At 31.6% G+C, this 7814-nt stretch overlaps 1 long non-coding RNA gene across 1 annotated transcript; it reads left to right on the top strand.

The window, feature by feature from the left end:
• Window positions 1-209: 209 nt before the first annotated feature.
• On the top strand, window positions 210-975 carry LOC126381049 (uncharacterized). The gene is made up of 2 exons (XR_007568649.1): window positions 210-320; window positions 534-975. It is a non-coding gene; the product is annotated as an uncharacterized LOC126381049 (long non-coding RNA).
• The last annotated feature ends 6839 nt before the right edge of the window (window positions 976-7814 follow it).

Raw genomic sequence — 7814 nt, 5'->3', positions numbered from 1 at the left:
AGTAAAATACTGGCTGTTTTTCTTTTTCAAATTGTTCTTTTTTGTGCTCTATAATGTTATCTGCGTAAAGGTTAGGTAATAAAGCTCTTTTTATCATAAATTTTCCGTCTTTTACTGCTGTGTACATTCCCTAAGTGGGAAAATTCTCGAGAACGACACATCCCTGGTAAGCACAATACGTCATTCTAGCAAATTTTGCAAAAATCGTGCATTTTGTGTATTTTGCATTTTATTTGCAATCTACACTTTAATACCTTCAAGGTGCGTCATTCATTTTTAAAACTCGAAGAGGTTAGACACGACACGAGTGCATCTACTTGGTAAGTCAATATTATTATTTTATTTTTTATTATATTACTTGTATTTTTTATGTATTGTGACGTTAATTCTAAATTATAAGTCTGCAGACCCTGTAAAAACGGAATAACGCTAGGAAGATATACGTACAGATAGTTCTAAATTGTGTTTATTTTAGAAAAACTTTATTTTCTTTTTTATTAATATGTTTCTTATCTTATGTTTTTGTTTAACAGATCAACATGACGACGTCATCTGAAGACATCACCTACATGTTCGAACAACATGCGCAAGACCCGCTGGCAAACTTTGATGAAGATTATCCAGAGTTGGCCAGACTCCATCGCGAACCAAAGAAGAGGAAGCCGGCCAAGCGAAATGTTAGCGTGCAGTGCGTCTCAAAAAAAATACGTCATAAGGACACATCATCTTTCGTGCTACAAAACCACCACACCCCGGGCGCTCGACTAATTAGAGTCCAAGTTGTCGATCTAGAGAACAGTCCTCAAGTTACTCATGACAACGGGGACCCTGAGGAAAACATTTTAATGAGCGCCCAGTACGTGGTACATAAGGATTCCTATGATGAAGTGTTAACGCAGACAGAAGCACTTATCGCAAACATATCAAAAAAGTTGTGTAATTATCATTTCTAGTGCAATAAATATTTTATATTTATTCTGGTGTTTTTATTTATTTTTCTTCTAAAGCAATTTATTAAAGGTAAAAATAAAACTATTTTTTCATTCATTACACAATAAATTTATTATTTTCTATACACCATTTTTTAATACACAATACATTTTTCAAAGCACATGATTTAGAATGGTTTATACAGTTATAATTTTTTTCATTTTTCGTATATTTATCACATAATTTAGAAAGGTTAGGACATTCTTTTTCACTCAAATCGGTCACTTCGCAATTAGAGCCTAATTCTTTTATCCACTTTACTTTTTCTAATCCTTTAGTAAGAATGTTTTTATTTGCTAAATAAGGCTGTATAATACGTTTGAATTCTCGATGATCTATAAATCCTTCACTCCAATATATTTTACGATTTTTTTCGAGCCATGTAACTTGTTTTTTTTCTTCCCTTGTTAGAGTATTATACGAGTATGGAGGTTTAATCAAAAAAGTTTGCGTATAATCACTGGTTGCTATAGCGAGCTCCTTTATTATGAAGTTATTTCTAAGATCCTTAAAACCTTGAACATCAACGATTATTGTTTGCGAATTCATGATATCTTTTTAACCACCCCACAGAGCGGTTTATATTCAACTATGCAATCGTTCAAAATTAAGCAATATGCCGAAGTTAAATCTGGTATTTCGGTATTGGTTTCTATTTCCACTCGCACATTTACTACAGGTCCAGACTTCAAATTATCAACCTGTCTCGAACAATCTATCACAAATAACGGAGCTATTTCTTTAAATTCTTTTGCACTTAGTAATGGTTCTGTTCGGCGTCCATAATAAGACTGTTGAAACCTCGCGTATTGTTCGTATAATAAAGCTATATTATTGTTTGAAAAATTGACATTTAAATTTTCATAAGGGAAATAAGTGGAATTTAGGTATACTTTAACATCACGTAAATTGCAATGGTCGAATCGAGACATGTCTGCGTCACCATTATTTTTTCTATTAGTTTGCAAACCAATTATGACGTATCTAGGTTTTTCGATTTGTGATGAAGTTTTAATTGACCACGTATGTTTTGTAGTTTTTGGTAAAGTAGGATATTCATAAAGATCCCAATTTCTAAAAGCTAATTGGACTGGGCTATCCCTTTCTAAATGTTTCAATAAATTATTTTTTTCTTTATCGGAAACTTTCACGTGTGGCACACGCCATACTATTTTATTTATCTGAATATCGTTAACAATCTCTCCAGTATTTAATTTTAATGCATTAAGATTAGTATTACTACGTAACAAAATAAGTTCGTGTCTGCAATTAATGATAATTTTCTTATAGTCCTCTGCAAACCCTAGTATATTACAGAGGGGAATAGAAGCAGAAAAAATACCTGAATTTATATTTTTTGTGCCATTAATATCCCACCCCCACACTTTAGACATTTTTGATTCACACTCATTCATAGATAATAAAGATTTTATAGTAGTGGTTACGCCAGCATTTTTTATTCTATCTATTTCGATACCATTCAGTTCATATCGAATATCTTGAAAAAAGTAAAGTAATGGATTGTTTGTAAACTGAACAGACGAAGCTATTTCTTTCGAATCTCTCTTGCCGACGAGCACTTTTCCTTCTAGATATAGAGTGCTGGCTGATGGTAAAACATATAAATCTTGCTGGTTGATCGGGATGCGTATTTCATCGTTCCTGTTGAAACTTGTCACATACGGTTTATAAGAATGAAATTCAATACCGTCAATGCTGTTGTCGTAAGTAGGTGTAGATGATATATCTAAAATATTCATTTTTTCAACCCAATTTGTTTGAGGAAATTTATATTTTCAGCAGATAAATTATTACACTTCTTAGATGTTCTTTTGTTGATGCCTCGAGAATAACTGGTATTTTTAATTGAAGGAGTCGTCATTTTATTATAGATTATCATGTTTTCTTTAGATGGAAATATAGTTGTACTTCTTCCCCACGTAAATTAATTAAATTGTTGTATGCGTCTAATAATCTTATGTGAATACAACTTATATTACTTTGATTTACTGGAAAGTAAATTATTTTTGTAGGGCTTTCTATAATTCTGTAACCAGGTGGTGCGTTAGGAGCAAATTCATAAATAATATGGCTTGGTTTTCCGTTTATAAATGATCCGCTCACTATATCACATTCAACCCTCACCACAGTCGTTGGTAAAATGTTAACGGGAAGGTGAGACGTGTGTAATATATTTCCCTCTAGAACCTGATTAGAAAATCCCAATAAATGGCCTAAAGAATCATGTTTTTCAAAATTAATATCTTTAGAACAAAATAACGATGTTGTCATTGTATTATTGTTGCATGACAGATTGAATGGTACGTCAATTTTGGTTCTTATATAATCATTTATATCTTGAAGTTCATAGGTACCTTCAGGTATTTCGATGACTTTGTTTTCACCGTAGTATAATTTATTGTTTCTTTTATCAATATTTGGAATAGAATTAAATGTTGCTAAATACAATAGTGCACATTCGTACTCGCCTTCTAATTGTAAAGTTGGTGTATAATATGTAGATAGAAGAGCGGAGTTCCCAGTTATTGATAGTGTAAAAGACATGGTGCAAATGATAAAATAAAAAAATGTTTCCTTACTTTATACATAATTTATTTAAACCAAAAGTTAATTAAGAATTCTAAACACAAATGACCACATTTAACAGAATTGAATTCTTGAAACCTTGTATAGTTATAAAATAATTCACAGTTCTGAACATAGTATAAAAATTCCAACGGGGGTTTTAAATCCCCATAACTATCAAAGTATTCGCAATAATTATTTACTTTGACATAAGCTACCCAATGTGTTCCGTTATTTTCAGAGTTATCCAAATTTATAATACCACATTCAATAAGATTAGATTTTGTAGGTAATTGATCTTTCATATACACACCTCGAAAATAAGGTATATGTATGGCGAGTTTTAGAATATCCACATTACTAAGTGCACGATTAGGTAGCTTACTAATTAGTTTTTTGCATGATTAATGTATAATCCATTGCCTTTTTTGTACGGCTTAACAAATAAACCTTTCCCTATTTTTCTCATTTCCATTGCCCTATTGTGACGTTCCGTTTCTCGTAAACTCTGTTGGCTAGCTTTGTATTCATTAAGAGTTTTAGCAATACCCGCTGCACCCCCGGCTAAAGTGCCTAGTGCCGATAATCCAGCAAAAATTGGAACTAGTGGTAAAATTCCTCCTGTCTTCGGCAAAGGCAAAACGCGAGGCACTCTAATTTTATGATTTTTAGAGACAAGTTTCTTCGCAGCGAGATTAGCACATCTAATCATAGTCTTGTTATCTTTTGGGTTACTGTTTTTTACGTGTTTACGAATCTTGGAAACCAGAGAACCAAATTTTTTTAATCCACTTCCAGTTTTTAATTTAGCCTTCATAACTTTGCTAACCAACCATGAAGCAAGTTTTTCACCTTTGCTTGATTTTTTTGATTTCAGTTGATGTTTAGCCATGTTAAGTAATTGTAAATCTGCCTTATGTCGATTTTTCAAATCAGAATATTTTGAATATGATATGTCGTGAGCCTTACAAGCTTCGTCTAATCCGTTTACTCCTTTATCACCACGCAGTAAACGTTTTTCTAACTTGGTTCCTGGACCGCAGTAATTATATCCAGGTAAATGTAACTCGAACGGTAAATTGTTTATTAAATTATTGAGAAGTCCACTGCCTTGCATTGCTTGTTTTATAATGTTATGGATTTAAATTGAAAATCATATTTATATAAAGTGATTTATTGCACAATAGCCTTATTGTTAATCCAGCTATTATAACTATCACTAAGTCCTAACCATTTTACATACAATTTATTACCTTGTTTCTTAATTACTTTTTCTATAAGATACACATCAGGGTAACATGTTTTCTGAAGTTCTTGTTGATAAAAAGCCCCAGATATTGGTATTTCTCTTTGGTCTTCAACTAAATATGTTACAGGGACAGTTTTATTCACTTTTCTTATCTTAAATATTTCAGTAGACCAATTAGGAGTGTATCCCTTATGAAAGCTACTTTTATATTTGCTTATACGTACGTAATCACCAATTTTAAATTTATTCTTAGTTAACGAAGACAGTTTATTTAGCTTAGACTGAATATTTTCTTTCACCATAGCTGCATTATTACGATTAACTTCAACTGGTTTATATTTAGTAGTACGATGCTTTGTATTGTTGTATGTTTTCACTACAACGTTTAATGATTTGTCAATCCAATTATAACTTCCATTTAAACTAAATAATTTGTAAAGATTATTTTTTAAAGTTTTAATTAATCTCTCCACAATTGATGCCTTTTTGATTGAAAACGAAGAGTAATGGTTGATATCCAAACTTTGCATTAAATTTGAAAACTTGTCATTGTAAAACTCTGTACCCATATCAGTTTGCAAATTACAAGGGGTTCTCTTACTTTTTTCCAATACTTCTTGAAAAGCGTTTGTAACATCTAATTTATTTTTAGTTTTCAGTGGCACTACCCAAGCATATTTAGAAAAACAGTCAATCACGACCAAAATAAAGCTAAACCCTTTATTATAGGGTTTTATGTTTTTAAAGTCTATCAAATCTGCTTGCCATAAGTCGTCTATTCCTTTTAGAATAACGGAGCGACGTATGAAGTTTTTTCGAGCTGTCTTATGAATTTCATTCACTATTTGTTGTTTTATCATGTTGAGTAGATTTATTTAACTTAGGTGTATCAAGGTTTTGCAACTTCTGATCTATATATGCAATAATCGTTGCTTTTAAACGATTTATTGCTAGTTGCATTTCAAATATATTTTCTTTCTTGTTTTGTTGAATATAACTTTTTATTTCTTCTTTTGTATAAAAATTACGAATTGTTTGATCCACATATTCTTTATTGACTACATCGTCTGCTTCAATAGGTATCACCACACCTCTTAATCTTTGCGAATGTAAATTAAACTCACCGTTATCTGTTCTTGTAATAGTTTTAGTTAAATCATATAATTCAGGCAGCCGCATTCTTTTATGAACGTGATGTCCGAATTTATCAATATTCATGGTTTTGAAACAGGTGTGGTTCTTTTAATTATTAAGTTACGAATGAAACTATAAATATTTTGTGAAGTATTTTATTAGTTTATAATACCACTTTCTTTGAGTTCTTCTATAATAGAAATTATTTCATTATCTAAACCTGTATTGCCGGCCTCTTGAGAAGCAATCAACAACTTTAATCTTTCAACCAATTCGTTAGGATCATTCCAATACACGTAATCTACGTTTTTATTCCACTTCTTCATTACTGACAAGCCCTTTCCTTTTGGCATTGGACTAAGGTTTGGGGTTGTATTGTTAGGTAACTTGAAAAGAGGTTGTATAATTTGTAGATACTTTCTACCTTTATTGCCGTTTATCGGTTTTTTAGGATCGTAATCGCGCCTGTGAGCATTGGAAATCAAAAGCAGTGACTTATATATTTTTTTATCGTCTTCTGTAACCGAAGACAAATCTGGATTTTTTTTATATAATAGTTCAATTAATCCTGGAGTAGTAGTATATCGGTTTCCATCTATTTTAATGATCTTGTCTCCTATAGTGATTGGAATTGTACCAAGCATCAATTTTCCTCGTTCATTCCTCACACCATATGGAACATTTGTAAAATCTTCAGGCGTTAATGACCATGAAGACAAATTGTCTTCTGTATCATCGTTCCATTCAACTGTTTTGAACGAGTCACTACTATTTTCTAGATCAATACTATGATTATCACTATCATTACTTCTTTCATTGTAGTCCTTATCACTGGCACTATTATTGTTTTCATAGTCATCTTCATTAACGTTTTCACAACTTGCAGTATACGGTTGCGTGATAGTATCTTCATAATTCGGCTTTTCTGTTTTGCGAATCCCATTTTCTGTCAATTTATGGGAGCGTTTATTGGCAATTTTATTTAATGGATTTATTATAGGTCTGAATACAGATTTCAAAGCTTCTTCATTTTCGGTTTCAATGTTTCGCAACTTCTTAACCTTTTTTTTAACAGCTTCTGCTGCATTAACTATTTGGCGTTTTAAACAAGCTTCCATTATTAAAATAAGTTTGTGCTTCTGCTAAATCTTTAGGCAAAATAACGCGATTTACCAAGTAACATCGCATTATATATCAGAAAAATGATATGATCAATTAAAAAATACGAAACTGTCAAATTTATTTCTATAACATCCTTCATTTTTCTGACAATCTTTATTGATCACCAAATAACTATATGGTTCACTCCATATTTTAGAACACATTTCACGGAACTCATTCCAGGACATATCTGTGTTAACGTGTTCATCATAAACGTGTTTCATATTTATTTCATCTTGCTTAAACAAAATAATCAAATTAGCATTGTCTCGTACTAGTTGTTTTGGAACCTTACTGTAAGTTTGATTTAAATAAAACGAATCTATGTTTCGATGCCTACCCATCGCAAAATAATTTCGCATGTTATTCTGATTTTCACACGCTACGTCATCAAATATAATTATTGAATTTGGTTTAGCATCCTGGGGGCTGAGAACTTCTTCACTATCCTTATATTTTGAAAATGAGACACTGGGCACCATGTCTAGGACTTTTTCCAAAAATATGTATTTAGGTTGATCTAATGTTTTTGAATACACGTAAACATTTTTAAAATGCAACCCATCCTTATGCAAAAGAAGACCAATAACAAGATTTGTTTTCCCGCAATTAGAAGGTCCGCATACTATACACCTGATTGTATTAGGTAATAGTTTACCATGACGGATATTTTTGTTTTGCGTGTTTAAACAAA

Source organism: Pectinophora gossypiella, unplaced genomic scaffold (assembly GCF_024362695.1).
Source record: "Pectinophora gossypiella unplaced genomic scaffold, ilPecGoss1.1 Pgos_34, whole genome shotgun sequence".
Lineage (NCBI taxonomy): Eukaryota > Metazoa > Arthropoda > Insecta > Lepidoptera > Gelechiidae > Pectinophora > Pectinophora gossypiella.
The sequence above is the reverse complement of the archived record's forward strand: the minus strand, read 5'-3'. Positions and strand labels throughout refer to the sequence as shown.